The 25,060-nt window shown below is 35.6% G+C and overlaps 1 non-coding gene across 1 annotated transcript; it reads right to left on the reverse strand.

The window, feature by feature from the left end:
• Positions 1–20,477: 20,477 nt before the first annotated feature.
• LOC115029125 (small nucleolar RNA SNORA48) lies at positions 20,478–20,619 on the reverse strand. Its single transcript, XR_003834696.1, has one exon. It is a non-coding gene; the product is annotated as a small nucleolar RNA SNORA48 (small nucleolar RNA).
• Positions 20,620–25,060: the final 4,441 nt, after the last annotated feature.

Below are 25,060 nucleotides of genomic sequence, written 5' to 3' on the forward strand. Positions count from 1 at the left end.
CTCAGAGGTCTCAAGTTTCCAGTATGTTACTCAGCGATATACACTTCTTTCTCTTTTTGTCTGTGTCTGTCACATGGGGGTAGTGTTGTGACTGAACCTCTGCAATAAAATCAATGCATTTAACTTTCCCACACTGGCAATCTGATTTTGTTTCCTACTCAGCCTTTCAACTTTTGAAAATATCATACAAACGACTCCTACAACTTCTTTCCCCTTTTACTCTAGAAGGTAGCCTACTTCCAGAGAATATTTCCAGCTAGCCTACTTCCTGAGAATATTAATGATATGAAATTATGCAGTCACTGCCATTTGTTTGAAATGCAGATCACCAGGTTTAGCAAGTGCAGATTGGATTTGAAAGAGAAGATTGAAATGCAGTAAGGCTGCCAGAAGACATAGCTCATTCACTGATTTAGAATCAGTGCAAAGTGTGACAGGAAAGACTATGTGTTGGCAAAGGGCTTGATGCATGTTCAAGAGCAAAACTGAAACTATCCGCCTATGGTGTTCAGCCATAGATCACTAAAATTCCTCAACTGCAAAAGGGTACAGTCTCTGCCTTCTCCTTTACCCTCTCAAGATGGAAACAGTTTTCAGAAATTATACGTGTCAAAGCTTGTTACACAATTCATTGTTGATGCACTTGATTTAAACTGTCTCTTATTGAAAAATATATTTACTATGTCTCTGCCTTTTTATCATGTAAATTTAGAACTCATGAAAGGGAACAGATGGACATTTTTTGGAGATGAATTCTCATTTGATGATTCTCATTTATTTTTTTTCATATTCTATATAGGTAAAGCTTCCTTCTCAAACTTCAAGCAAAGTTGAAATGTTGCAAAGCTATAAATGCCAACTTTTTACCATGTATGTATTTGGGAGAGGGGCAACGGTTATTGCCAACAATATCCTAAGTTTCAAATAACATAATGATTGGGTTTTTTTGAAAAAAAAAACTTTCAATCATGAAGCTCCATATATCACATTAACTTAAAGCTTTATAAAAATTAACAGAATACAGTAAAATAACATTTTAAAAGTAATTATTCTTTCTAAGATCTCTAATTTGTGCTATTACAAAAAAGTATTTTGTAGGCATCTTAATTAATTATTATTTAGCTATCTATGAAGCATTTGATAGATATTCAGTCTATATCAGGCCTCTACAACAAGCTGGTATAATAGTGGATAAAAAAAGATGATATTGATACAATGTTTGCATTTTGTATTATAGTCTAACATTCATATAATCCAATACACACAAAAATATAAAATGCTGAGATATCAAATTAAGTAGATAACTATTTCAGACATAACTTACAGACAACATCAAATGAATATATACCGGAATTGGAAATCTTGCAAACTGTTGACTCAGCTAGTCTCTCTCTGATAATGTCTTGTGTTAAGATTTTAAGATGATTTTCAGGTAGTTAGATAAATGTGTTTTGTATTAAAGTTCAGAAATTCATAGTTTAATCTTCATGTGGTTACGGCACTGAGAAATTACACATAAGTGAAGCTGTTGTAAGGTAACCCACAGGAATATACATATTTCACCATGCAGTATAATTCTTATGAATTTAGTGCTATTTCAAGGGTGGTTCATATATTTTGATACAACTTGGAATAGTATGATTTTGCCTAAATCTTTCTTTGTTGGTATTGTTTATTTTGAGTTTTTGCCTAGTTTGCTATATTGATCATGGTGCTGATCTAGCCAGAGACCAACTGCAAACTAAAACTTTACTGATCTTACAATAAAAAAGATTTGTTAGCATTATAAATTCTATCAGTTTATCTTATTTGATGCAGGATTGGTTGATTTTCTTGGCTAATTATCAAGATTAGTTGAATCTATTCCTTTGTTGTCAGTTATTGACGAAGTGCTTAGTTGGCTGTTGATGATATTGTGCTGTGTTCTTTCTCCAAGGATTAGGAATTGTAGTTTAACTTAATCACTTCTAGCTCTAGTTTAGAGTAAGGCTCAAAATCTTAGTTTCCAACTGTTAGCTTTTGAATGATAACTTAAGAAAAAGGAACTCAGTATATGATGACTGGTCTGAATTCTAGTCTTCGGAAGTGTGTCTCTGGGGCTTTGGAAATGGTTCATATAGATAATATGTGTGCCACGCAAACATAAATTTCTAAGTTCAGATCTCCAGTGTTCAAGTAAAAAGGTAAGTGTTCTATCAAGTACAGATCTTCATGGCATTTTCCTGGGTGAGGGAGATTGAGAGTGAGATTGGATAGCATATCTCAATAACCAACTGAAAGAAAGAAAGAAAGAAAGAAAGAAAGAAAGAAAGAAAGAAAGAAAGAAAGAAAGAGGCAGTGAGAGAGAGAGAGAAAGGAGTCATCAAAGAAAGACACTTGATATGAACTTTAGCTTTCATTTGCATGCAAGTGCAAGACTCGTGCATATATCATCACTTACATATATACACTATATACAGCACACACACACACAAAAGCACACATGCACACAAATTCACATTGTCACAATGTATGTATACATACACATAAATTCACATTGTTTCTAGAATGATACAATTTTCTTCACTGGTGATGATATGAAACATAATTTTTTATAATTTTTCACATGGAACAGTTTCCCTTCCATCTAACATGTTGTGGATTTAATTCTGAAAAGTATTTTGTGAAATATTTCTTCAGTTGAATTGATTTTCATGGTGGTAAGTATAGAAAGTTATGCTATAATTTGATTCTTTGAATTGAAGTCAGAATTATGCATTTTCTGGATTGTGGCTTATTTTCAACAAAGTCTTCCTCATTTACTAAACTTCACTAAAGATCCATGAAAGTGGGGACCTTTGCTATCATGGCAATCGCTGTAAAACATAAGTGCTTATTATATATGTGTTTGACTAAATGGTGGATAAATTCTGAAGTGTATGTGATTGAAGCCTTAAATATCATTATTCTGAGATTTTCCCACAAGCAGCAGAGAGATGAATTGGAATCTCTTTGGTAATGAAGGAAATAATTCACATTTTGCATTGTACTTTGATTTGTTAGTATGTATAACAATCATTTTATATAATCATTTTGTAAAGAAGTAAGACCTTTCTTTTTGAGAGATTGAAACTAAATTCTATGCAATAGTTCACAATCTGAGGACACAAGAACATTGAAGAACAGAGTTCAAGATTTCAGGATTTTTGAGATAAAGTCCTCAGTATTAAGGATTTCTTGGAACGTGGAAACACACTTTGGAGTTAATTCTGAATCTGCCATACTATAATGAGTCCTTGGATACCTATATCTTGGTGCTCCAATGGGATCAGAGTTATGGTCAGGGTGAAAGATGCCAACACAATTAAACCATTCAGAGAACTGCCTATGAAAAAGAAAACAAGTGATGAATATTTACTGTGTCTAAGCAAAGATTTTGTTTCTGCCCCTTCTAGAAAGGGTTTTCTTCAAACTGTTGCAATAATTTTCCATCACATATGTATTCCATAATATATTTCAAACCCTGGCAACATGTATAAATTTTATATGCGACTTTCAACTTCTGTGATTCTAAGCTTTTATTTTATGTTCATAAAATTATGACATCGATTCTATTTAATAAGCATTTCTATTTGAAAATAAATTAAAACGCTCTTTCTATGAAAGACTGTTAAATAGAGTTCATGTCAGTGTGAGATTAAACAGAACTTAAGAAGCATAAAAAACACAAAGGCATTTTATCTATCCTGTTATCAGGTCATTATCAAATGTCCTCTGTAAGGGCATACTATGTACTTTGACACCTAGGTAGAAAAACTTAGTTGTAAATTGTAATAGAATTTGTGGCTTTTTGAGAGTTGGAAAGCCATCTGTCAAAAGAATGCCACACTAGAAATTGATAGTAGGCATGTATATGTTGTTTCTAACTTCATTAAATCCCATCTATGTGTTTATGGAATAAGTCATGGAATTACTATCTAAAAAAATAAAGAATTCTAGGTTTCAGCCTTTATCATTTAAATTTAAGAGTCATAAAGATAAAAAATAAGGTTGAATTTGCTATATTGTTATTCCTCAATAAATTACATATCTGATTATTTGAATTTAAAGTTGAAACCAAAGGAAAATATAAGTATTTTATAATATGGGGGAAACATAAAAAACTAATAAGAAAAATTTAATGAACAAGTTTTTTATTGTAATTTTTATTAGATATTTTCTTTATTTACATTTCAAATGTTATCCGTTTTTCTAGTTTCCCCTCCAAAAATCCCCTATCCCTTCCCCTCTTTTCCTGATCCCCAACCCACCCACTCCCATTCCTGGTCCTGACATTCCCATATACTGGGGCCTAGAGCTTTCACAGGACTAAGGGCCTCTTCTCCCATTGATTACCAACTAGACCATCTTCTGCTACATCTAGAGCTAGAGCCACAAGTTCCACCATGTGTTTTCTTTGATTGGTGGTATAGTTCCAAGGAGCTCTTGGGTACTGGTTAGTTCATATTGATGTTCCTCCTATGGGGCTTCAGTCCCCTTCAGCTCCCTGGGTATTTCTCTGGCTACTTCATTTGGGAACTTGTGCTATCCACTCACTGATAAGTGGATATTAGCCCAGAAACTTAGAATACCCAAGATACAATTTTCAAAACACATGAAACTCAATAACGAAGACCAAAGTGTGGATATTCCATTCCTTCTTAGAATGCGGAACAAAATACCCATGGAAGGAGTTGCAGAGACAAAGTTCAGAGTAGAGCCTGAAGGAGTGACCATCCAGAGGCTGCTCCACTTGGGGATCCACCCCATAAACAACCACCAAACCCAGTCAGTCACTAGGCAGATGCCAAAAAGTACCTGCTGACAGGACCCTGATATAGCTGTCCCCTGTGAGTCTCTGCCAGTGCCTGGCAAATACAGAAGTGGATGCTCACAGTCATCCACTGGACAGAGCACAAGGTTCCCAATGAAGGAACAAAATTTTATTAGAGTATCAAAGCAATATTTGAAAACTACATGAAAAGCTAATCATTAATATTAAAAATAAAAATAAATTTGACCAAGCAATAAGAATAGTTTAAAATCAGGAAACAAATACATACATTAACATATTTTAAATGATTTGTTAAATTTATAATAAGACAATATGCTCTATAGGATATGAAATGTAAGTGTCAAATAAAAGATTGATCATAAATTACAGGAGATAAATTGAGAAAGACTGAATTTTTAGAAGGGAGAGTTACAGTTAAACCATAACAAGAAATTGTAAGAATTAATTAACCACAATTTGTGTTTCCTTGAAATCAATAAATCAGCTACAAAAAACTAATGAAGACAAAATGAATACTCAAAAGCAGCAAAGCCCTACCCATAATAACTAGATTGCATACATTTTTACTATTATTACGTAATAAATGCCACTTTATATTGTTGGGACTCTATATATTTGGAAGTTTGGAAGAAATAATTATTTTAACCATGTGATGCTGAGCTAGTAATCATTAGAACCCCTAGCACCTGTTATTAACAATGGGACTACATTGCATAAGTTTAAGCTGCATACCTGGCATAACATATAAATACATATTGCATGTGTTGTCCTCAGTGGTGCTTGGAAGACTTGGTGAGTTATATTTAGTGTTGGGTCTAACTAGCTTTGAAAAGTCACAATATCTGTGTACAAATCAGATGGAGCACTTTCAGAACAGACAACATTCAACTTAGATCAAAATAAACACTTTAGTCGCTACAATCTATTCATGAGTAATTGGGAGGAACAAATTGGTATACAATAGTACTATATTTTTGAAAGAGGCCTAAATACATGAGATAAGTTTGGCAGCAAAAGTTCAACATACTTTCTAGTTTGGTATAGTATACTATTCCATTTTTCCATAGAATACAGCGAACAATGATCTTTTATTGATAGAAATATTTCCCTTAATTGATTAAATTGATGCTAAAATGTGTTTAATATAATTCTTTAATGTAAGTCAAGTGAAGACATGAATTGTTGCCAATATAATTTTTATTCTTTTAAAGATAGTCTCACTTTATTTGTAAGATATTAAAGGTTTTAGCAACATGGTTATGTGCATTTGTACTTGTGCCTGTAACTCTTTAAGTGTAGGGTTGATTACTGAAGAATGGTGAATATATATTTGTTTTACAAGCTAGCCTTTGGATACCAAAAATACTTGATTAGTTCTGACAACACTATTTTTTCCAGTTAGTCTGGTTGTGTCATTTAACTACCTATTACCTGTAGACATCTTTGAGATTTTTAAAGCTCAATTTTCTTGTCTTTAAATTTGGATGATAGTAACCTGCCTCATTGTGAGAGATTGGATATGAAAAGAGACGAATTATAACACATTCAGAGTTCCTCAATATAATCAGCACTGAACAAATGCCGCCTACTCGCTATCATAAGCAAATGTAAAGATACTGCTGAATTTTGACAGGATTCATTTACTGTAAATTGTATTATCATCTGCTAAGGAAACATGAAAATAACCATGCTACCTTTTGTGAGCATATTGCCTGCCGTCTACATTGTTGTAATTTCTCATGTAACAGAGGTGATATGTATGAGACTATATCATATCAGTCCAGACCAATTGATCAGAACTAAGAAATTCTTTTATCTGTAAATAATTGTAAAATTTTGAATATAAAAGTCTTTCCATTTACATTAAAATAAAAATTTAGGGAATCAATCCATAATGAGATGGCTAATTATTGACCTTTGACGCAGTTATTTGAGGCATTATTATCATATATGTTTATTATTTCCATTTTGGTTAGGCATTAAGAGGCCAGCTTGATAAAAACAGAATCAGTAAAATATGCTACATTTACCTAGTTAATACAGTTACTCAAGAATAGCATTATTCAGAAACAACATAGCCTCAGGAGATGTGTTAAGCATATTCCATCATAATCCTGGGCCCACATTTCTCAGAGTCTCACAGAGAAGATGGAAGGACTAAGGTGGAGGTACTGGCAACTGATGTTAGACACTTTATGCTATATCCTTACACAGCAAAAAGCTGGGGCAAGCAAACAAAGAAGGACAAAGAAAGGCAAGCACTGTCTCCAAACAGAGCAGAAGAATGAAAGTGGTACCTCATGGAACTCTTCTGGAGAATCTGTTCAGAAATCATAACCCTCAAGAATTAAAAAGCTTCCAGAAGGTTGTGCCTCCATGCACTGTGTTGCTGAAGGATAGGTATCCAACACAGTCCTTGTTGTAGCATACTGAAGGCATAGTAAATAATTGTTCACCCTTTTAAAAAAGAGAAATAATCTGGGAAATGGTGGGGCTTGTCTAATGGGGATTCAGATGCTGATCTCTGTTAGTTAAAGACCATCCCTATCTACAAAACAAGTTCCAGGATGGCCAGAGCTACACAGAAAAATGCTATCTCAAAAATAAGGTCCATTTGTGAGATTTTTAGGTTAGTTTTGATCTTTTCATAATTCTCTAGTAAATAGAAACATGTTTAATTTGAAATTTTCTTAAATATTTTCCAGGAAAACTCAACAATGTAGTATTAAAGAACAGCTTTATAAATATGTTTTTAAAGATACATAAAACACTGTCCAGAATGAGTTCAGAGCCAGTTCTACAATCAGTGGGGTCAAAAAGAAAAATAGCATTTTACAGAGTATCCCTTAGTTTCTGCCAAACTCAGCTCACTTGGTTATGAATTTGAGATTTTAGTTGGTAATATTTTAAAAGACTTATTTGCTTATTATTTGTTTTATACGTGTGTACACTAGCGTAAGTATATGCATACTGTGTATGTGCGAAGGCCTTTAGAGACTAGCAGGAAGCATCAGATCACCTGCAATGGAAATACAGGGCGGTGTGAGCCATGTTATCTGGGTACCAAGAAGGAATTTGACCTCTCTGCAAGAGATCTTGCCCATTATGTCTATCCAGAGAGAATCAGAAGTATTCTAACTATTGTCTGAATACTACCCTGAACTTGGCCTTCAAAAGATTGAAGGGTTGTTTGTTTCTCTCAATAAAAGTGGTGCCCTTGCTGACTTTAAACTTTTGAGTCTTTATAAACCTAACTAGTGCTATAGTCTGATTAAAAACAATTTTGTTGCAATCTAAGAAATAGCACCTATAAGCAAAATCATTAGTTTCTTCAGGATTACGCACCTAAAATATTAGAAGTGTGTTTACAAATATAATCAATTGCTCATTTTTAAAGTTATATTTTGCAGAAATGCAGCATAATAGACAACAAAACATACACACAAAAGAGGAATTGAACTCATTTTCCTTTTAGTGACCAATAAAATCACACTAGTTTATAATGAAAAAATATTTGAAAATTTACCGGTAGACCACATTCTGTCTTCCAACTTTTAATTCCAGTTTTAATCAACTTGAGGACATTAGATTTGCATCCATTAGTATAGGTGTGTGAGAAATAAACATACTAATTAATTTATATCTGTGAAGAAAAATCATTTATTTATTAGTAAAGAACAAAGAATATCTCTTCCGCTAACAAATTAATCACTTTATAAAAGATACTTAGACTTTATCAAACACAATGACTAATGTTACATTGGAATGTTAGACTAAAAGGTTTTCAAATCTGTTGTTGACCATGAGGTAAATTCTATAAATATTACTGGAAAGATACCCACCCCGTTTATTGAATGACAATGAGATTTTTGCTTATGTAGTCTTGCACACAGACAAGGAAAACCAGGTAAAAAAAGCCCAGTCGATCTCCTCGCAGAGCTGTCTAAGGATGTAAATAAAATTACAGTTCCTACTGATGAGTCTGTTATTCTATTACAAGAGATAAGAGCTATAATACATTTTATCTTTATAGGAACCTCTTCATTTCTGTACAGATGCACATTTGCAGTTTTTTCAATGATTAAAAGATTATTAATGGAATAATTTCAGGCTAATAATTTAACACCAAGCAAAATTATGTTTTAATAAAGTCTATTGTTTTGCTCATTCTATTTTACTCTCTTTGGATTCTTTCTTCCTGAATTACCAAAAAAGACAAAGCAGTGATTGAAATATTCCTCAAACAATTAAGGAAACATCTGACAACTTTTGCTGGATCTAGTCAACATGGTCCCAATGATTTATGTCTATAACCTTAATATCCTAGTCAGGAAACTAATATGCACAAGATATAAATTTAAGGATGAAACAACATGAAATAAATCTGTCTAGTTTTATTTCCCACAATATATTAAATAAATCACATTATAATTTTTCCTTAACTTATATACTTTAGTTCCTAACAATAAGTTCCTCTTTCAATAAATCAGAATTAGAAATTTAAAGGTAAGTATCCACTAGTTTCTCTGGTTCTGATGAAGAATCTTGGGAAAGAATACCGAAACATGTTATCTATACATTATGTCTCATCATAAACTCCTTTTAGTTGTAACTAGTCTCAATGATTGAACAAACAGCATAATGTGTTTCAATAGAGAGCAGGCATGTTATAGAGGTGCAAAGCATGTGAAAGACAATTTAGTGCTTCTTGATAGCCTGCATTTCATCTTACCCTGCTGTCTGTGGACTATTCATCAGCATTACCATGCCCTGCAATAGCCTTTGAAATTTTAATCAATTTAACATTGGTGTATCTATAGATTACACAGAATAACTTTTGCTGTCTCTTCTAACCACCTTTGTCATATGAATGGCTTATAGTCTTCATATTTCTCAATATGAATTTGTAAGTATCCTTCTATCTCAATCTTGTTTTCAAAGGACAAGGTGGAAGATGACAATGCTAATGAAGATTAACTGGAAGACTAATTATTTAGTCATTGGTTGGGGTTGAGGCACAGAGCTAAATCTTTCTGTCACGAATATTCATAACTAGTTCAGTTGAAATGCCAGATTTATGAGAACAAGTGATCCATTTCTATCATATGCTGGATACTTTATTTAAGGCAGGCTCAGAAGATTCTTAATTTTTCTTGCAAAATCAGTCCTTCTCTATCAATCCTAGATACTTTTGAATGTCTTAAATGTACTTTACTATGAAAATTTAAACTGACTTTGGAATGGATATTATATATTAAAAATCCATTTTCATCTCTAACAATTTTTATTATTAACCTGGTTAAAGACTAGTTTAGTTGGTAACATGATTATTATCAAAAACCCAGTTCACATGTACTATTAGTTTTTAGATTTAATCTTATTTTACTTATAACATTTTGATGAGAATTTTAATTACAAAATATATCTTCTATTAAATTAGCATGTAATATAAAAGTTGACTTAATTATAGCAAGTTAACATAGCAAGTTATCTTGTAGAGAAATTTTAATCCAGCAACATACGGCAAGGAAACTCATCCAAAAACATTCTAGATCTAAATGATTCAGCCAGAATGCAGATACACATTGGATTTATAGTATGATCTGGCTGGAATACAGACATACCCTTAGCACATACCTTTAATCCCAAACAATGAAGGTAAAGTTAGGTTATAAAACTAAGCAGCCATGTTTGAAAGTGATGTCTAACTGAGGGATAGACAAAGTGATGAATCAAAGTCAGATTTGACAGAAAGTGCCAGACATTGGATAATCCCAACTCTCATAAGGAAAGACTGGAAAGAGAGGCTACTTAAGAAAGCAGCACAGAGTGAGTCAGGAATGGAGGACAATTTAATCAGTGAAGTTCAATTGAGTTCAGGCAATGCAGTTGAATTCTGTTTAGTGCAGTTTGGTTCCCAAAATTTAGAGGCAGTTTTTCCAAACAAAGCAATTAAGTGAGAAGAGAAACCAGATAGATTCAATCAGCTTGGAGTGGAGTACTGAGCCAGAACAGATGACTTGCATCATCCAGGCATATTTCTGAAAGAACTAGAAAAGGTGAGCTTATTTAGTTGAAGACAACAATTCCAACTAGTGAATAAAAGTTATATTACATAATATAAAAACTATTCTATCTTGCGACAAGTTTGTCTGATGATAACAATTCCAAAATAATGAATGCATTAAATGAGAATATATTTTTATTTCTGTAGCAAGGTATTAAGGTGGTTTTGCTCATTTGTGTAAAAAACAAAAACAGTTAAAATCTATATATATTAGGTTACACATAAATGAAAAGAAAATTATATGATTAAATCCTGGGAGATGAATGCCTGCTGTGTGTTTTCATTTAATTTAATATGATTAGTCGTTTTGCCTGCATATATGTCTGTCTTTGTCGTATATGCTTGACAACTGCTGAGACCAGAATAGGACATTGGATTCCTTGGAATGGAGTTACAGAACATAGTGCATTACCATGTGCATGCTGGGAATCAAAATAGTCAGTTCTCCTCAGCATGGGCCATGTCTCCAGCTCCTTAATATAAATACCTATCACATCACGGGAATTCTAAAAAAATCATAATCTGTAAGTGTGTGAGTTTCACACCTTCATAGGCCAGGAAACATTGAGAACCACAAACAAATGTATTTTCACTTTCTATAGACAGAGCTGAGAGCAACTATGATAATGAAAATTTTCATTCAACAACTCATTTCCAAAAATAATACTTCAAGTGATATTATCTTGAAAAAAGAATAAAAATAATAAATCTTGGGTTTAATTATGACCCATTAAGCACATTCAAAGTTTAAAATTATGCAATTTAATTATCAGTTTATCTTGGCCATGTGATTTTAAGTTAGAAATACTTACCTAGGTACTAAAATTACACTAAGTATATTTTTATCAACTGTTATGATAATAACACATGGTTTTAAGCAAATATACTCTGGGAAAAGAATCATTATTGTACTAGGATCCTTGAAGGCTAGTGTTCTAATTCACTGTAACACACATAAGTAAGTATATCATTCCAAGAAAGATACTTCAAATAAGGTAACTCAGCCCTTTTCTGTACAAAATTTGTATACCCTGTTCATTATCATTTGCCCAATTCCTTCAGTTTTAATTATGAACTACAAATATCATTTCCTCCCTACTTCCTCTAAAGGAATATTTCCTTTCAGTCTCTCTTTGCTGCTGTGGAATCATTCTCTCCACATAGCCTCACTATGACTCAAAATCTATTCTTTAAACAGAAAAAACAAAGTGAAAAATAAAATGGAGCCTAAAATTTGCCTTAGTTAACCAATCAGGGCAATGATAGCATGTAGTGTTTGGCATTTTCATCATTCCCTAGAGTTTTGTTGCTCATAAATAAAGTTCAATGAATATATGTTGCTAAAATATTCCAAATTTCTTATGGAATATACATAGTAAAAAGTGATAGATGTAGTGATAATAAAAAGAAAATAAAAGAAAACTTATGCGATATTTTGCTTTGGATGGATATATATATATATATATATATATATATATATATATATATATATATATTTCCTTTGCTTCAGTAACAAACTGCAAGAATTTAGTGACTTAAAACAAGCCTATCTTCTCACAGTCTTAGAATTCAGAAATCTGAAGTGTCTTTCACAGGTCTGAAGCCATGATTCTGCCAGGGTTGTTCCTTATGGAATCTGTAGAGGAGGGTCTGTTTCCTTGCCTTTTCTGGCTTTTCAGGACAATTTGAATTCCTTCACTCAAAACCTTCAAATTTCATCGCCAAGAGGACATATGGAGTCCTCACATCCACTTTCTGACTCTGCTGTCTCCCTCTTCCATTTGAACACCTCATGGTTGAACAAGAAACATGGGAAATACTACAGTAAACTTTATATCTCAAGAATTCTTTTTTCAATATCCCTTCATGATAAAAGTCCTGTAGAGATTAAGAATACAACACATATACATCAACATAATAAAGGCAGTTTATATCAAGCATACAGCCAACATCAAATTAAATGGAGAGAAACTCAAAGCAATTCCACTAAAATTGGGAACAATTCAAGGTTGTCTACTCTCTTCATGTATATTCAACATAGTACTTAAAGCCTTAGCTTGAGCAATAAGACAACTGAAGGAGATAAGTGGGGCTTAAAAATTAGAAGAGAAGTCAAAGCACCTCTGTTTAGAGATGATATGATGGTGTACATAACTGACCCTAAAATATCCACCAGGGACCAGAAGAAAATGATAAACATTTTCAGAAAAGTGGCTGGAAATAATATTAACTTCTAAAAATCAGTACCACACCTATATACAAATTACCGATGGAGTAGAAATTAAATAAGTGAAACAATACCTTTCAGAATATCCTCAAAAGATGTTATTTCTCGAGATATTAAATATCTCATGGTAGGTCTAATCAATTAAGTGAAAGATGTGTATGATAAAAACATTAAGACACCGAAAAAAGAAATTGAGAAAAATCATAAGATGAGAAGATCTGCAATGCTCATGAATTCTTAGGATTAATATAGTAAAATGGTTATCTTGTCAAAAGCAATCTTCAGACTTAATGCAATCTCCATCAAAATTCCAAGACAATTCTCCATATATCTTTAGGGTCAAGTTTCAACTTCATATGAAAATAAAAAAATCTAGAATACCCAAAACAATCCTGAATAATAAAATAATTGCTGTAAGTATCCACATCTCAGTTTTTAAGTTGTACTACAAAGTTATATCAAAAGCAACATGGTATTGACACAAAAACAGACAGGTTGATCAATGGAATCAAACTGAAGACTCATACATGAATTCACACATCTATAGACATCTGGTTTTTGACATCAAAAAGTCACATACAATCACTGGGAAAAGACAGAATCTTCAGCAAATGGTGCTGGTCAAATTATATGACTACAGGTAGAAGAACCCGAATAGATTCATACTTATTACCCTATATAAAACTCAACTTCAAATGGATCATAGAACTCAACATAAAATCAGATACACTGAAAATAAGAAAATGTGGGCATTGCCTAGAACTTATTGGTATAGGAACAGTCTTTCTGAACAAGACAGTGTTAGCACAGGCACTATGATCAGTAATGAATATATGATTCCTTATGAAAGTGAAAAGATTTTATAAGGTAAATGTCACTGTGAACTGGACATAGAGGCAGCATACAGAATGGGAAAAGATTTTTTACCAACTCTACATAGACAAGTAAACTAATATACAAAGTATATAAATATTCCAGAAACAAGATATTAAAAAAACAAATAACCCAAACAGAACCTGTGTATGTATAAATGTATGCTGTTTTTAATAGAGGAAACTCAAATGGCTGAGAAACACTTAAATAAATGTTGAACATCCTTACTGTCAGGGACATGCTAAACAAGACTGCTTTAAAATTCCTTGTTTCATCTGTCTGAATGGCCAAGATCAATAAAATATACAAGTGTTCATTCTGACAAGAATGTGGAGCACTTAATCATTGATGGTACAATCTTTTACAGTCACTATGGCAATCAGTGTGGCAGTTCCTCAGCAACATGGAAATTGATCTACCTCTCGGCCCAGCTATACCACTTTTGGGCATATACCCAAAGATCACTTCATCCTACTACAGAGACACTTACTCAGACATGTTCATTGCTGCTCTATTCATGATTGCCAGAAATTGGAAACATTATAGATGTCCCTCAGCAAAAGAATGAAGAAAACATACATTTATACAGTGGGGTATAACTTAGCCATTACAAATGAAATAATGAAATTTGAAGGTAATTTGATGGTAAACTAGAAAAAATAATCCTGAGTGAGGTATGCCAGAGCTAAAAAGAACATTATGCTATATATATTTGTTTATGTGGGTTATTAGCTGTTAAATCAATGGTAACCAAGCTATAATCTGTACAATCACAGAAGTTAGGTATGCAGGAAACAACTAGGCAGGGAATAGAGACCTAATAAGGAAAGGGAAATAGAAAAGATGGTTATGGATGGATGGGGCGCTGGAACTGGAGAATAAGGTGGGGACAGGGAGGGCAAAGGAGGAAGAGGGAAGGAATATGGGAGAGACAGATAAAATGAAGAACCATTTGTACAGAAGTATAGAAAAGTAACACAACTAAAGCTTCCTAAAATATATACATATTTGAAAGTGCTCAAAATTAATTCATCAAATAATAGGGAAGACTGTGCCCTAACAGGCCATCCCTTGTCACCAAATGAAGGTTTATTTCATTATTTTGATTGCATTACATTTAATTGAGTTGTTGGGCAAAGAGGTCTATGGAAATTTCCAAACTATCCAGTCTGTTGCTAAATCTATAGGTTGTTCTCTAGAAATTGACAGCTAGACCCCATTATTGTTCTCACTGAACATTGAAATTTTAAGCTGATAGTCTTTTTGCCTATTTTATACTATCCTTTGTATAGAAAGTCACACTGCACACTACAAGAGAAGCAGAAACACTAAGCCACCCACAAACCCTTTGATCCGCATTGATATCCTTCCTGCAAGATATTCTAGGTAGAGTAACCAACCAATATTTATTTTTACTTAAGGCCCACTGTGCAACATTTCTGACACTGCGTGGGTAACCAATAACCCGAGACTAGAAAGCCCAGAAATTTAGGCTACAACAAAATATTATTGTCCTAAAACAAACAAACAAACCCCCAAAAACAGCAATAAAATGTCATTTAATGACATTCTGCTATATTCATAGATTGTTGTCTTACTCAGCTATCATCAGCAGAAAAGCTTCATACTGCATCAGATGGAACAAATACAGACAGGTCCATAGTCAGACATTATGCAGAGAACAAGTGACCTTGGAACTCTCAGCCCTAAATGGGATATCTCCATCAGATCTCTCCCCTCAGGACTCAGTGAAACCCATCGAAGCGATGGAAGAAAGGGTGCAAAAACAGGGCGAATAGAAGACACCAAAAAAGTAGGCCCTCTGAATTAGCAAAACCAAAGCTCTTCTACTCATAGACACTAAGGCAGCATGCCCAGGGCCTGAATAGATCTACATAAGACTGTTTATGTATATATTATGTCTTCCAGATTAGTGTTTTTATGGGATTACTGAGTGTGTAAATGAGTGGGTCTCTGGATCTTGTACTTTCTCTTGGGCTGTTTTGTCTTTTTGATTGTTTATTTGTTTTCTCCAGTTCTAATGATTAGATTTTGTTTTTTTTATTTTAAAAAACAAAATGGATTTTTTATGCAATATATTCTTTTTTTTAAATAGATTATTTATTATAAATACTTGTGTTTATGTCTTGTTTGGCCAAGTACTATGATCTTTCTTTCTTTTTTTTTTCTTCCTTTTAAAATTTTAATTAGGTATTTTCTTCATTTACATTTCCAGTGCTACCCCAAAAGTCCCCCAAGTCCCCCCACTCCCCTACCCCCACTCCCACTTCTTGGCCCTGGCATTCCCCTGTACTAAGGCATATAAAGTTTGCAAGACCAATGGGCCTCTCTTTCCACTGATGGACGACTAGGCCATCTTCTGATAGATCTGCAGCTAGAGACATGAGCTCCAGGGGGGGTGGGGTGTACTGTTTAGTTCATATTGTTGTTCCACCTATAGGGTTGCAGACCCCTTTAGCTCCTTGGGTACTTTCTCTAGCTCCTCCATTGGTGGCCCTGTGATCCATCCAATAGCTGACTGTGAGCATCCACATACAGTCTCTGTTTTTGTAATCTTTCTAGTCCTTCCCAACCTCTCCCATCTGATCTATCCCTTTATGTCTCTCATTAGAAAACTAACAGGCATCTAAAGAATAATAATAAAAATTTAAAAAGTTAAAATCAAACAAAGTATTTTTAAAAACAGCAAAGAAAAGGCTCAGAGACACACATGCTCACACACTCCAGAATCTAACAAAATCCCAGAACCAGAAGGGACATTTATATGCATAAATGGTCCATAAAGAAGAAAGAAAAAAGAAAAAAACAGATGAAACAATCAACCCAACTGATAGGCAGAAAACAAACAAACAAAATCACCCTGTGTTAACCTTATGAGACAAAGATTCTCTGAAGAATCAGTTTGGGTTTGTGGCCTGCCCTTGTAACTGGTTTGTTTGTCCAGTGAGACTCCTCTGTTAAGTAGTTTTTGCTTTGTTAGTGCAGCTATTGGAGATATATTCTGGGTTATGGATGGGTGCATATGTCCATGTCTCCTTTTTGTTCTAGGACCTCATCTGATGCCAAACCCTGTAGAACCTGTGCATGCTGCCACAACTCTGAGTAAATATGTGCTCAAACAAAATTTCTTACATTAAACACATTTGTAAAATTGTTTTGTCCATGTTTGTCTATTCAGTGGATCAAGAATACCTTTAAGGGCCACTGCTTTAACAACAGCAGCATATCTACACATAAACAACACACAATGGAAGCAAATTTGGGCTCAATGGGATTGAAATAAGTATCTTGTTTACTATCTATGCTTTTAGCCTTTTGGGAGAATACAGAATAATATAATTGAGAGAGGAAGGAAGGGTAAGCATGCCTCCATTGTACCAAAAATTGTCTATCTCATTGTGAAACATGTATCTCTTCTAGGTAAATCACTTAAACTCTCTGAGATTCAATGTTTCATATGTGGAAAAGGGAAGATAGATAGATAGATAGATAGATAGATAGATAGATAGATAGATAGATAGATAGATAGATAGAGATATAATCTGCATTTTTCAAGTGGTTCTTTTAGGGATTAAGCATTGTAATTACTGAAAATGTTACAATGGACTTTATATATTAAAATTATTCTTTAAAAATTATGCATATTTGTGCACTATTATTAATTATGCTATTTTGAAGATTTAAAGATTTTTTTAAAAAACGTTTCTTCTTGATTTTCACATCAGCATCCCAGTTCAACTCATCTGTGGTTCCCTCATATCTGCCCTTTGCCCTTACAACTTCCACTCCCAAAATTAAAGTATACACAAAACAACAAACAAAAGTAAATCACAGAGAACATCTTATCACAGAAGCTGTAGTATGTCACAGTGTGTCCCACAGTATCCCTTTGTTCACACATCTCTCCTTGCAAAATGTTCATTGCAATGAGTCAACGATCTGATTCAAGATGTCTGACTTGTGTGGTATCATCAATATTGAATCCTCACTGAGTCTTCTCCAGGTCATGGAGATACTGCAGATTTGGATCTGCAGGGCCTGTCTTTTCACATGCTCCATCAATTCATAGATGAAGTAGATTTTGGAATAAGACAACTCAAAACATGGATCTGGGTCTGGATAGTTGCTGAATTAGTCACCATGCTAGCTATCCTGCACCAGGGAGTGGGTGCTTTCTGGCATTGCTCTTGCTAGGCCATGCACTTCCATACAAAGCAGGAGGCATTCCTGCTCTCATGCCCTTGGGGCTGGCTCACCCACTTCCAGAGGCAGTTCCACTGTGCTATCCAGCCAAAACATGGGGCTCACTCTCCCAAGTGATGCAGCCTGCAAGTGTCTGGGACAGCTCTCCCACTCTCGAACCCTCAGGGCTGCCTCAGTTGTGCCTTAGTGATCAGGGCCAGCTGCCTGTTTCCTTGGTGACATACAGAGCTGGTTTCCAAGCACAAAAGCCTGTGAAAAGGCAAGGCTAGCTCTCCTTGATTTCATGACCTCAAGACCAACTCTACTGACTACCACAGATCACAAAGGGGCAGTGGGGAAGGGCATCACCCCTGCAACCATGCCATCTCATGGCAGACCAATAGCTAGACCAGCTCTCCTGCACTCTTGGTTTCAGGACAGGCTCATCTGTGCCCCCTCCACAAGGGCCAGCTCTCCAGACTACTGCAGGAAGTTGCTGGGCCACCTGTCCTAAACTCTTACCCTTGGGGTTGGCTCACCTCTGCACCTATCACCAGGGTGATGTCTGCTATACTCTCCAGGCAAGATTCAGGGTTTGATTTCTAAGTTCTATAGCTGATAAAGGGCAGGGATAACTCTCTGTGCTCATGACTCTGTGGGCAACTTTTCCGACTGCAAGAGGTTGGAGGGCAATCACCTCTATGTCCTTGCCACACTACAGCAGACAAGTAGTGGAATCAGCTCTCCCACACTTAGGCCTTCAGGAACAGATTACCTACATCCCTGCCACCAGGACCAGGACAAGATCCCAGTCTTGCTGTCCTGAGTAATGCTGCCTCTGAAAGGTGGGTCCAGATCTCCAGGCACTGAGGATCAGGGCCAGTTCTGCACAGCCCCTGGATATCCAGATGGTCCCCAGCAGTTGCCCCAGCTAGGGATGTTCCCTTGTTTTCTAGCCCAGATATGAGCCACACACATCAACACTGTGGGGAATTGCAGGTTGGTCTCCAGTTGAGCTGAGGTCTGAACCCTGATGGTCATAATTCACCTTCATGACACAGTAGGCATTCCCTCATGCTTCTCGAACTCTAGCCCCTGCCTAAGTTACGGCCCACAGCTCCCCCCACAAGAAAAGCATGGTCAATAGTCACGTAGACAATGGCCCAAGCTCCTGACCTTCAGACTAAACTCCTCCCCAGTTACCTAGCAACAGTGAAGACCATAAAAAGGGGTGTTCATCACCCACCTTGCTCTCTTACTCTCACTCCTTTGTTCTCTTACCTTTTCACTTCTCTCACTTCTCTCTCCTCTTTCCTTTCTGTCTTCTCCTCTCCTCTCCTCTCTCCTTCTCTGTCTCTCTGTCTCTGTCTCTCTGTCTCTCTCTCTCCCTCCCTCCCTCTTTATCTCCCTTCTCTCTTTCTCCCTGCATTTCTATAATAAAGCTCTTAAACCATAGAGAGTCTCTGCTCTATCAAGATCCACTGAACACTCTGGTCAGTGTTGGGAACCTTTTCCCTTATCCCTCTCTCCTATAACCCTGGGACAACAGGAGTTGCCTCAGGGTCCTCAGTCGGGGACTGCCCTTTTGCATCCCCTGCCGAGTGGGGTCAGAGACTCAGATGCCCACACGGGGCCGAGTGGAAAGTGTCCAGTAGCTCTCCTAGTGTCTGCCTGCCTAGAGCACAGGAACTCTGGCCGGACGTGGATTATTTTTCCCTCTCTTTCTTCCCCAGGGCTTCCCCCGCTCCCCCCCCCTTTTTTTTTTGTTCTCAACACAACACCAAGCCCTGCTCCTGAGTACTTTGGACTCAGATATGGTCATTAGTGACAGCTTGGACTGGGACCTTAGGAAGCTGAGTTGGCCACTCACAACAGACTAGTACTCTCCACATTCAACCTCCAGTTCTATCACTTTTATAATGCTCAAGCTGAAGCTCTTCTCTTTCTCTCCCATCTGTCCAGCACATACTTGCATGGCTCTGACTACAGGCTGGCCACAAAGCTGGTAGCTCCTGGGTGAGATCCTCCAGCAAGCAGGTGTCTAAGGCCTGCCTGTGATGGGCATGGGAGGCCAGATCTGGTAGTGGCGAAGTGGTCTGAAGATCTGTTTATCTTACTCCTGTGTGGTGGTAGGTAGGACTCTGTATGTTTATGGCCTTCCTGAGCCATGGGGTAGAGGGCATATCTATGGGATTCTTCCCCTGCCTGCACCATGTAGCATAACAAAATGTAGGTCTCTGTCTATCTTCCTGCTCCCAGGACACACTACCTTGATTTTATTTGACTTTTGACTTTTATGTATCCTAGGCATGATAAAGATTTGGCCACTAAGCCAGGCATCAAGCTAGGATGAAAAAGACAGCCATCTACTCTGCCCCTGACTGATATAAGAACACCACCAACAACAGGGTGTCTCTTTGCTCATTTTCAGGAGAGAGGATTTAAAGATTTAAAGATGTAATTTCATTTGGTTATTTATTGAACCACATAGACAATAGTTTATCTTAAATGATAGCACATTATCTATCATGAAGCATATTCCTTAGTGAAAAGGGCTACATAATTATCTTCTAGTCATTGCTCATCTGTAAGAATTAAAGGAAGTTCAGAGATACTTTACAAATCAGACTGATCACCTTTAAACAGAGCAAATCTCTAATTCTTTAAGATATGATAAAATACTGGTCCAGATGCTGTGAGCATATGGCTTGAGACTTTATAAAGCTTTTATTATCACAACATTATTAGCCAGTCAATATTCATTTAGCAAACTAAAGCTTTGAGAGTTTCTGCTTCAGGTTCTTCAGTATGACACATTTTATATGACATTCAGTCCCAGGCAGAAACATTTGTTTTTGTCATGAACAATTAATTTAAACCTGGATGGCTTAAAGTTAACAGTTCAATGAAAACAATGCAAAACCTATTGAGAAAGAGAGAGAGAGAGAGAGAGAGAGAGAGAGAGAGAGAGAGACAGAGAGAGAGAGAGAGAGACAGAGAGAGACAGAGAGAGACAGAGACAGAGACAGAGAGACAAAGACAGAGAGAGAGAGAGAGAGAGAGAGAGAGAGACAGAGACAGAGACAGAGAGACAGAGAGAGAGAAAGAATGTCTTATCTCTGGAAAAACAAGAAATGTTAGATTATTTTTTAACTCTTAAAATTGAAAGTTCTTCTAAGTTTTCTCTTAAGCTAGACTTTTGTATATTTAATTGCATTAAAGCATCTTAGCACCATTTGTTGAAAATGAAGACAGCATTTTCAACAAATGGTGCTGGCACAACTGGTTGTTAACATGTAGAAGAATGCGAATCGATCCATTCCTATCTCCTTGTACTAAGGTCAAGTCTAAGTGGATCAAGGAACTTCACATAAAACCAGAGACACTGAAACTTATAGAGGAGAAAGTGGGGAAAAGCCTTGAAGATATGGGCACAGGGGAAAAATTCTTGAATAGAACAGCAATGGCTTGTGCTGTAAGATCGAGAATTGACAAGTGGGACCTCATGAAACTGCAAAGCTTCTGCAAGGCTAAAGACACCATCAATAAGACAAAAAAACCACCAACAGATTGGGAAAGGATCTTTACCTATCCTAAATCAGATAAGGGACTAATATCCAATATATATAAAGAACTCAAGAAGGTGGACTCCAGAAAGTCAAATAACCCCATTAAAAAATGGGGCTCAGAACTGAACAAAGAATTCTCACCTGAGGAATACCGAATGGCAGAGAAGCACCTGAAAAAATGTTCAACATCCTTAATCATCAGGGAAATGCAAATCAAAACAACCCTGAGATTCCACCTCACACCAGTCAGAATGGCTAAGATCAAAAATTCAGGTGACAGCAGATGCTGGCGAGGATGTGGAGAAAGAGGAACACTCCTCCATTGTTGGTGGGATTGCAAGCTTGTACAACCACTCTGGAAATCAGTCTGGCGGTTCCTTAGAAAATTGGACATAGTACTACCGGAGGATCCAGCAATACCTCTTCTAGGCATATATCCAGAAGATGTCCCAACCGGTAAGAAGGACACATGCTCCACTATGTTCATAGCAGCCCTATTTATAATAGCCAGAAGCTGGAAAGAACCCAGATGTCCCTCAACAGAGGAATGGATACAGAAATTATGGTACATTTACACAATGGAGTACTACTCAGCTATTAAAAAGAATGAATTTATGAAATTCCTAGCCAAATGGATGGACCTCGAGGGCATCCTCTTGAGTGAAGTAACACAATCACAAAAGAACTCACACAATATGTATTCACTGATAAGTGGATATTAGCCCAAAACTTAGGATACCCAAGATATAAGATACAATTTGCTAAACGCATGAAACTCAAGAAGAATGAAGACCAAAGTGTGGACACTATGCCCCTTCTTAGAATTGGGAACAAAACACCCATGGAAGGAGTTACAGAGACAAAGTTTCAAGCTGTGATGAAAGGATGGACCATCTAGAGACTGCCATATCCATGGATCCATCCCATAATCAGCTTCCAAACGCTGACACCATTGCATACACTAGCAAGATTTTGCTGAGAGGACCCAAATATAGCTGTCTCTTGTGAGACTATGCCGGGGCCTAGCAAACACAGGAGTGGATGCTCACAGTCAGCTATTGGATGGATCACAGGGCTCCCAATGGAGAAGCTAGAGAAAGTACCCAAGGAGCTAAAGGGATCGGCAACCCTATAGTTGGAACAACATGATGAACTAACCAGTACCCCGGATCTCTTGTCTCTAGCTGCATATGTATCGAAAGATGGCCTAGTCGGCCATCACTGGAAAGAGAGGCCCATTGGACTTGCAAACTTTATATGCCCCAATACAGGGGAATGCCAGGGCCAAAAGAATGGGAATGGGTGGGTAGGGAAGTGGGGGGTGGTATGGGGGAATTTTGGGATAGCATTGGAAATGTAATTGAGGAAAATACGTAATAAAAAATATTAAAAAAAAAAAAGCATCTTAGAACATACTACTAGGTCTAATTTACTTTGTACTTACTTTCAAGTCTTAAGTGCAAGTCCAAGGAAATGCAAAGGGCATAGTTAGGAGTCTGGTAAGAGCATCATGTCAAGAAGTTACATTGAAATATTTTATGGGATAAAATAATGGAAGTTCTGAATCATGCCTGAATTCAAAAACATGCACTCTATGTCTCCCAAGTAACTTTTCTGTGTTACACTACTAGTCTTCAAAAAGCTACAGTGATACTTTTTTTAGATTGAGGATCTATTTTTTACAATGTTATTGATAATATGAATTAAATTCATTTAGTTCATAAAACTACAAACTCATAGTAAGTAGCCAGTTTGTTCTGTGTTAGGTTTTTAAATAGAGACAACAGACAACATATTTCATGTTGCACCTAAATGGAGAAAATTGTTAAATGCTTTTCAACTTGAAATTAAATATTAGGTGGTTAGTTCAAATTCCTTTTACCACAGTGTTCTGACAACATTTTAAATATTTTTACTATCATTGATCAATACCAGATACAAAAGCTCACCTTAATATTTGAGATGGATCCATTGTTGGAGAATTTTTCTAGGATTGCAATGATATTAGAAAATTCATACAGCCATGTGTTAACAGTCTTTTTCACCTAACATACAAATGAAATTAACCCAGCCAAGTAATCTGAATGCACAGAACTTAAAGATGCCTAAATTATTTCCACAGTGATTGTATTTGACCCTAGTGAATGCAATATTGTAAAGCTAATGGAAATGGAACTCAAATGGAAAAAATCTAACATTTGTAAGTTGGTTGAGAGGCCAAGGTAAATATATGCAGACTGATTTAATATTACTATATGAGTAATATTAGTTACAGTAGTTGTTATTCAAAATTAAATTATTTAAATATTCATTAGGAAGAAGTAAAATTAAGTTGAAATTATTCATGCAAGTTAATATGTGATAGGAAGCTAATTTTACATTAATACTTCATTAATATTAAGTATACATTGTCTTCTCAATGAGGCTGTATAAGGAGAAGACCAGTATATATAAGCCATCTTGTTTAGAATTTAAAAATACTCAGTACTTACTTATGGACTAGTGGTAAGAAATAGCATGTTCCAAGTAAGAACACTCAAACTCTTACTTCTTTTTACCAAGTAACAAAAAGCAGTTCACTAATCATGGAATTTCTTTCAAGTTGAATCAGCATCTTGTTTTCATATACTTTATACTTTTCTAATCAACTACCACTAATTATTTAAAAACTTAAGATATGAGAATTGATTAATATTCCTACAATCAATTATCCTTTTGTTTGTTTGTTTATTTTGTTTGTTACTTAAACAGTCACTGACTAGACAGCTACTTTATAACAACATAAGACCAGTCTAAAAAAATAAACATACAGTCAAAGAAAATACAGATAGATAAAATTAGTGATTTTAACTTCCAAGTACACTTTTAATCAAACTACTAAACTAATAATCACTTAAAATTTGGAGGATAAAATATACCAATTAATAGAAATTAATTGGATTAAAAATGTGAAGACAATTCTAAATAGTGTTAAAAATCCAAGTTTATTTTAAATTAATAAAAACGAATACAGAGAAATATATCATACAAAGCAGATATCAGAACAGGAGCAATTATCCAATATTAAAGGCAAGAAAGAAAGACACTTCATAATGCTAGTGCCTTCTTCAAAGAATATGTAAGAATTGTCATTATACTTATACCTAGCGATTGTCAGATATATGAGACAAAAGCAGTGGAATTAAAAAGATTAATATTTTACAGCTGTCCACTCAGCCTTTGACAGCCACGTTGGGGGTGGAGGAAGCAGGCCTGGAAGAAGTTAGTTGTCTTTCTCTCATGAGGCATTGGTTTTCTGAAGTTCTTTA

The sequence above is a fragment of the Mus caroli genome, unplaced genomic scaffold, assembly GCF_978045245.1.
Source record: "Mus caroli unplaced genomic scaffold, Mus_caroli_1 scaffold_15, whole genome shotgun sequence".
Classification (NCBI taxonomy): Eukaryota; Metazoa; Chordata; class Mammalia; order Rodentia; family Muridae; genus Mus; species Mus caroli.